Source organism: Triticum aestivum, chromosome 4D (assembly GCF_018294505.1).
Source record: "Triticum aestivum cultivar Chinese Spring chromosome 4D, IWGSC CS RefSeq v2.1, whole genome shotgun sequence".
Taxonomy (NCBI): domain Eukaryota; kingdom Viridiplantae; phylum Streptophyta; class Magnoliopsida; order Poales; family Poaceae; genus Triticum; species Triticum aestivum.
Window position 1 is genome coordinate 314098378 of NC_057805.1, and position 7449 is coordinate 314105826.

A 7449-nucleotide genomic window follows, 5' to 3' on the forward strand; every position below is an offset into this window, starting at 1 on the left:
GTAATCACACTCATGACCTTCCATTTTATCAGTGGTGACCTCATGCTCCTCGAGATGAGATTCCAACTCCTCAATGTATTTCTTGGCCTCAATGGAAATAGACATGATTTCCATGAAGTTCGAACGAGCAATTTTATTCTTATGAAGAGCTTTAAATATCATTTCTCCCTTAATTTTTAAGGAAGCAACATTATCATTCCCTTCATCATTATCCTCATCATCATTAGCATTAACATCATCATCAAGAGACACATTGGGGTTCAAAGTGGGAGATACCTTTGAAGCCTTAGCCATAAGGCAAAAAGCAATAGATGATGATGTAGGATCCCTTGAAACAACGTTCAAGACCACATCTTGTTCCATGGAGTGTTGGGTTTCCTCTACATTGTTAGCATAACAAATCGAGCAGATACATGCATTTTTATCATGGCAACAAGATATAGCAAGCATATCATCATGAGATTTAGTCAAGCAATTTCTACATGATATGCATGGACTATCAACACAAGCATGACAAACATGTAAGGTGCACGAAGTGTTAAAGTCCAAAGATGGAGCATTGCAACAAGATAGTGATGAAGAGTCATCAACGATAAGCACACTATCATCATTGCAATGACCAACACTACTCACCATAACATTACATTATGGCAATCCACATGTAGGTGAAGAAGAAGAAGTTGAGAAGGCAACACGGCCAGAGGTGGAGGGAGAACAATCATCCTCACAAATCTTGGACACACCATATTTATCTTGAAGCTTTGTCCACAACTCATGAGCATCCCAGAATGACATGAGTTGAAATATAACTACATTGCTCAAAGCATCGAAAAGCACATTAGAAGCTTGAGCATTGAGATAAGAGTTTTTCTCATCCTCTAAAGATAATCTTTGGGGATCCTTTGGAGGATTCGCCCTAAATTTGGGTCCATGACCCTAAAGAGATTAAGCATGCGAATTACCCAAATATCAAAATTTGTGCCATCGAAACTAAGAGTGTCAGAGAATCCTAATCCCCTAGTCCACATATTTACTCTCTAGGCGGTTAAGCCTAACAAAGAGAGACGAGGCTCTGATACCAATTGAAAGATCGAGGATGTCGCCTGGAGGGGGGGGGTGAATAGGATCTTTAAAATAATTATGATTTAGGCTTGAACAAATGCGGAATAAACCTAGCGGTTAATTTGTCAAGCACAAAACCTACAACCACTAGGCTCACCTATGTGCACCAACAACTTCTGCTAAGCAAGATAAACAACTAAGTGATAGCAAGATATATAACAAGAAACAATATGGCTATCACAAAGTAAAGTGCAAAAGTAAAGGGCTCGGGTAAGAGATAACCGAGGCACGCGGAGACAACGATGTATCCCGAAGTCCACACCCTTGTAGATGCTAATCTCTGTTTGGAGTGGTGTGGAGGCACAATGCTCCCCAAGAAGCCACTAGGGCCACCGTAATCTCCTCACGCCCTCGCAAAATGCAAGATGTCGTGATTCCACTAAGGGACCCTTAAGGGCGGTCACCAAACCCGTACAAATAGCAACCCTTGGGGGCGGTCACCGAACCCGTACACTTTGGCAACCCTTGGGGGCGGTCACCGGAACCCGTCAAATTGCTCGAGGCGATCTCCACAACCTAATTGGAGACCTCGACGCTTGCCCGGAGCTTTACACCACAATGATTGAGCTCCGAACACCACCAACCGTCTAGGGCACCAAGGCACCCAAGATGAACAAGCTCAAGGGTACCAAGCACCCAAGAGTAATAAGCTTCTCAACTTGTAACTTCCACGTGTCACCGTGGAGAACTCAAACCAATGCACCAAATGCAATGGCAAGGGCACATGGAGTGCCCAAGTCCTTCTCTCCCAAATCCCACCAAAGCAACTAATGCTAGGGAGGAAAATGAGAGGAAGAACAAAGAAGAGAACACGAAGAACTCCAAGATCTAGATCCAAGGGTTTCCCCTCACTTAGAGGAGAAATTGATTGGTGGAAACGTAGATCTAGATCTCCTCTCTCTTATCTCCCAAAAACTAGCAAGAATCCATGGAGGGATTGAGAGATAGCAAGCTCGAAGAAGGTCAACAATGGGGGAAGAACACGAGCTCACAGGATAAGGTACATTGGGGAAGAAGACCCCCTTTTATAGGTGGGAAAAATCCAACCGTTATGCTCACACCCCGCATAGAGCGGTAGTACCGCTCGACCTCACGGTACTACCGCTAGGGGTAGCGGTACACCTTAAAGTGTAGCGGTACTACTGCTTGCCACTACTGGAATCAGCAGATTTGCCGTCTGCTAGCGGACGGCAAAGAAAGGCTTTGCTATCAGCCACCAGAAAACGGACGACAAAGAGGCAGCAGACGGCAACGGAAGGCTTTGCTATCAGCCTATCTTTGCTGTCCGCTAGCGGACGGCAAAGAGGGTGGGTGGCGGCCTACGAGGACGACCTAACGGTCATTTTCCTTGCCCTCTGCTGGCGGACGACAACAATTTTTTGCCGTCCCCCAGTGGATGGCAAAGCAAACGGCCGTTTTAACAGACGTTTCCCCCGGCCCCACCCCACTAGGTACGCTCTTTGCCATCTGCTAGCACACGGGGCAAAGAGCTGTGACCTACTAGCAGAAAAGGGGCCGCACCCGCGCCCCCACCCCTCTCTCTAGATCTCCTTCACCACCCGCGCCGCCGCCCTCAACCGCCGCTCCGCCCAGCCACCTCGCCCCCCCGCCACGCCGCCCCGTCCCATCGCCCCACTGCCACCCCGCCGCCCCATCGCCCCGCCGCCCCACCGCCCCGCCGCCACCCCGCCGCCCCGTCCCATCGGCCCGCCGCCCCTGCGCCCCGCCCCCGCCGCCCCGTCCCATCGGCCCGCCGCCCCTGCGCCCGCCCCCGCTGCCCCGGCGGCGCCCCGCCCCCGCCGCCCCGGCAGCCGCCCCGTCCCGGCGCCCGCCGCCTCCTCCACCACCGCCGGAGCCAAGGTTTTTTTTCTACTGTTATTTGTGTTTAGGTTTAGGTTAGAGTGGTAGGATTAGGTTACTGCCAGATTTAGGTTTAGATAATTAGAAGAAGAAAAAAATTGGAAAAAAGAAGAATAAGTAGAAGAAGAGGAAAAAGGGAAAAGGGAAGAGGGTTGCCGAGGGGATAGATGGTGGAGCCAGTGGGTCCCGCCGGTCCCGACGCCCATGCCGAGAACCCCCCGGTCCGAGTGCTGACCCGCTGACCGTGCGTCGCCATACCTGAGGGTGCCCGGGGACGAGCGGGTTAGGGGGTTCCTCGATGTCGATGGAACCCTAAATAACAAGTATCGTCGGTGCGAGATACATGTGGCCGTCGGAGTCGAGCACTACATCCACGTCCCACAAGTGACGCCGACGTCCGGCGTCCCAAAGCAACTGTTCTCGGCGTCAATGGCGGTCGAACACCCTAAATTCGCCAGGTGTTCGACCGTCATCGGCCACCAGAACTATTGTTGCGGGACGCCGGGCGCCGGCTTCATTTGTGGGATGTGGATCTAGTGTTCAACACCGACCGCCTCATGTAACTTGCACCGATGGTAGTTGCTATTTAGTTTACCCGGGGACGAGCGGGTTAGGGGGTTCCTCGGTGTCGATGGTACCCTAAATAGCATGTATCGTCAGTGCGAGGTACATGTGGCCGTCAGTGTCGAATACTACATCCACGTCCCACAAGTGACACAGGGGTCCTGCGTCCAGCAGCAACAGTTCTCGGTGTCGGTGGCGGTCGAACACCATTGCGAATTTGTCTGGCAGCCTTAGAGATGACGATTGAAATCTAAGTGTTGAAACTTGAAACACCCAAACTAACTCAAGTCGGTTTGGTTGTTTGAAATTTCAAAACTTGGCTTTAATCCTCATCGCAGAGGCTGCCAGACAAATTCACCAAGGTGTTCGACCGTCATCGGCCACCAGAACTATTGTTGCGGGATGCCAGGCGCCGACTTCACTTGCGGGATGTGGATCTAGTGTTCAACGCCGACCGCCTCATGTAACTTGCACCGATGGTAGTTTCTATTTAGTTTACCCGGGGACGAGCGGGTTAGGGGGTTGCTATGTTACTCATCTTTCGATTTAAATGTGCAGTTATTTTGTCGCTGCGAGGGCCTAGTGTTCGACGAGCTCCGCCCCTGCGTTCGTTGGTGAGCACAAATGACATCTCCTCCTCCCCCCTTCATTTGCTATGTTCCGGTCTTCGTGCCAATGAAACTTGCTAGCTATAGGTGTCAATCATCAGTATGCATAACCACTATGCGTCTCCCGTTCGAAAGGGTTACATCTATAAATATGCATGCATTTGCATATTTATAATCGTGATTCTTTAGAATTGTCCAACGTTATCCATGGACACCCCGAGTATGTGTAGATTGGGTTTGTTTTCCCATATGCTCTGCTCCAGATCCGATGCAGAATTTCGTCAGTGCCTCCTTGTTGTTCTTCGGGTACACATCCTCTCTTCTTATTGCCGAGACGTGTATCAGGAGAACAGCGGGGAGGTGCTGCCAAAATTTTGCGTCGGATCCGGAGCAGAGCATGGGAAAACGAACCCAATCTACACATACTCGGGTGGGATTAGGACCTATCTTTACCTATTAGCGTGTAGGTTGCATGGACGTAATAAAACTGACAAACTCCATTAACTGATGGATATGGTTTGCTTAATTATGTATATATTTCTTGTGTGTCCAGTAGGAAGTCAATATGAGTGATCGTGCGTGGATGTACACCGGTTACACTAGTCAGAAAGTTTGGACCGAGGAATGGTTAACAAAAACCAAGGGGTTTGTTAGAGCCGCATTTGCAAATGGCCAGGAATTAAGCTGGTGCCCCTGTGCCCGGTGCGACAACTATAAAAAGAGGGACGAGCTTGAAATGAGTAAAGACCTGCAGAAGTTTGGTTTTACGCCTGATTACACGGTCTGGACATTACATGGTGAGTCTGCCCAACGTGCCAGAGCCGAGGTGGTTCGTCGTCGCACCGACGAGCATGGTACCGGGACCGCAGACATGGTGCAAGACTTTGACGATGCTCGGGACTCGGACGAGGAGATGGAGGAATCTGCAAAGGCCTTCACTGAAATGTTGGAGTCCTCAAAACGTCCTCTCCACGAGCACACTGAGCTTTGTCAGCTGGATGCCATCTCACAAATAATGGCTTTGAAGGCTCAATTCAACTTGGGCAGATAATATTACGACGCGATGATGACAGTATTCGGACGATTTCTACCCAAAGGCCATGTGCTACCTCCAAACCTGTACCAGTCAGACAAAATCCTCCGTGCTCTTAAGATTCCCTATGAGAAGATACTTGCATGTGAGAAAGGATGTGTCTTATTTAGGCTTCAGTATGAGGACTTGAACTATTGTCCCATTTGCAATTCTTCCAGGTATGTTGTGGTAGACAACGGTATGGGTGAGAAGACGCAGACCAAAATACCCGTTAATGTTCTTCGGTATATGCCAATCGTACCAAGACTTCAACGTCTTTTCATGCTCAAAGAGATGGCCAGACAGATGACATGGCACAAAACGGGCAAAAGAACCGAACTAGATGCAGATGGGAATGTGATGATGGTGCACACATTGGATGGTGAAGCGTGGAAGCGCTTCGTGCATTACATAAGGAAAAAATGGTAGATCCAAGGCATCCTCGAGTCACTGTCGGCACAGATGGGTTCAGTGTGTTTGGTCAGATGGCAGCCCCATACAACTGTTGGCCCGTGTTTGTCATTCCACTCAATCTCCCCCCCCGGGCAGATTATGCAAAGAAAGAACATTTTCCTGACGTTGATAATTCCAGGGCCCAACTATCCGGGGAAGAATATGAATGTGTACATGCAGCCTCTTAAGGACGAATTGCAAGAAGCTTGGGATAATGGGTTCAAGACATACGACGCCTTTAGCAAAGAGAACTTCATAATGCGTGCCTGGTACATGTACTCGACGCATGACTTGCCAGCGTATGCGCTATTCGTTGGCTGGTGTGTGCATGGAAGGTTCCCGTGCCCCACATGCAAGGGAGCTCTTGAGTTTCGTTGGCTGACGGCAGGGCACAAGTATAGTTGCTTCGACTTGCATAGACCGTTTCTACATCCTCGCCATAAGTTCAGGAAAGACAAGAAGAACTTCATCAAAGGTAGAGTTGTCAAACACTCTGCACCACCTGCGTTGACAGGCCAACAGACCCTAGATCAGTTAAACGCTCTCGAGCCAGATCCAGAGCGTCCAGGGTATTTCAAGGGGTATAATAAGGAACACGCCTGGACTCACAAGACATGCTTCTGGGATCTGCCTTACTTCAAAGACCTCCTTTGCCCACACAACATCGACGTGATGCACACTGAAAAGAATATCGCCGAAGCCATTTTGGTACATTGTTCGGCATAGAGGGGAAATCAAAGGATAATACTAAGGCTAGAGTCGATCAAGAGGAGCTATGTGATAGACCGTTACAAAACATGAAAGAACCGAAAGGAAAGGGGAACTGGACGAAGCGAAAGGCATGGTTCAATCTTGGAAGGCCAGCTATGAAGGAAATTATTTTGTGGGTGAAAATGCAGTTGATGTTCCCCGATGGGTATGCAGCAAATCTAAAGAGGGGAGCGAGTCTTCAAAAATTGAAAATATTTGGTCTAAAAAGTCATGATTGGCACATATGGATTGAGCGGATAATGCCGGTGATGTTGCGTGGCTTCATCCCTGAGGATGAATGGCTAGTACTGGCAGAGCTGAGCTATTTCTTCCGTGTTATTTGTGCGAAAGAACTATCGCCTGGCCTCCTAGAAGAAATGGAACAGTTGGCGCCGGAGTTGATCTGCAAGTTAGAGATGATCTTTCCGCCAAGCTTCTTTAATCCAATGCAACACTTGATTTTGCATCTCCCGACCGAGGCATCATTGGGGGGGCCCGTGCAAAATCGTTGGTGGTACTCAACTGAGAGGATGCAGAAGACGCTTCGAGCAAAATGTAAAAATAAACGTAGAATAGAAGCATCGATGGCGGAGGCATTCATCACTGAGGAGGCGGCAAACTTCGTGACAGCACACTACGAAGCCAAAAATCGTCATTTGCATAATCCGAAGCCTCGGTACAATGCTGACGACCCTAAAAAGGGTCAATCCAACCTCAGCCTATTCAAAGGGAATCTCGCACCAGCCAGTGGTTGGAAACCAGTATCGTTGGATGTTGAAGAATGGTGGACCATTTCGTTGTATCTCTTCAACAACCTAACAGAAGTGCGGCCGTACATCGGGTAAGATCTCGGTACATTGTTTCACAACTTCTAATTCCTTTGAACTGCTCTTATTCCTGGATATTTGATGCAGTCGATACATCGCCATATTCTCGTATAGAGCGGTGATCCAAAAGGATTCCGTCGAAGAGTATGAGCTTCTGGCAAAGCAAGGAGCCGAATATCCCGGTTTCATCTCT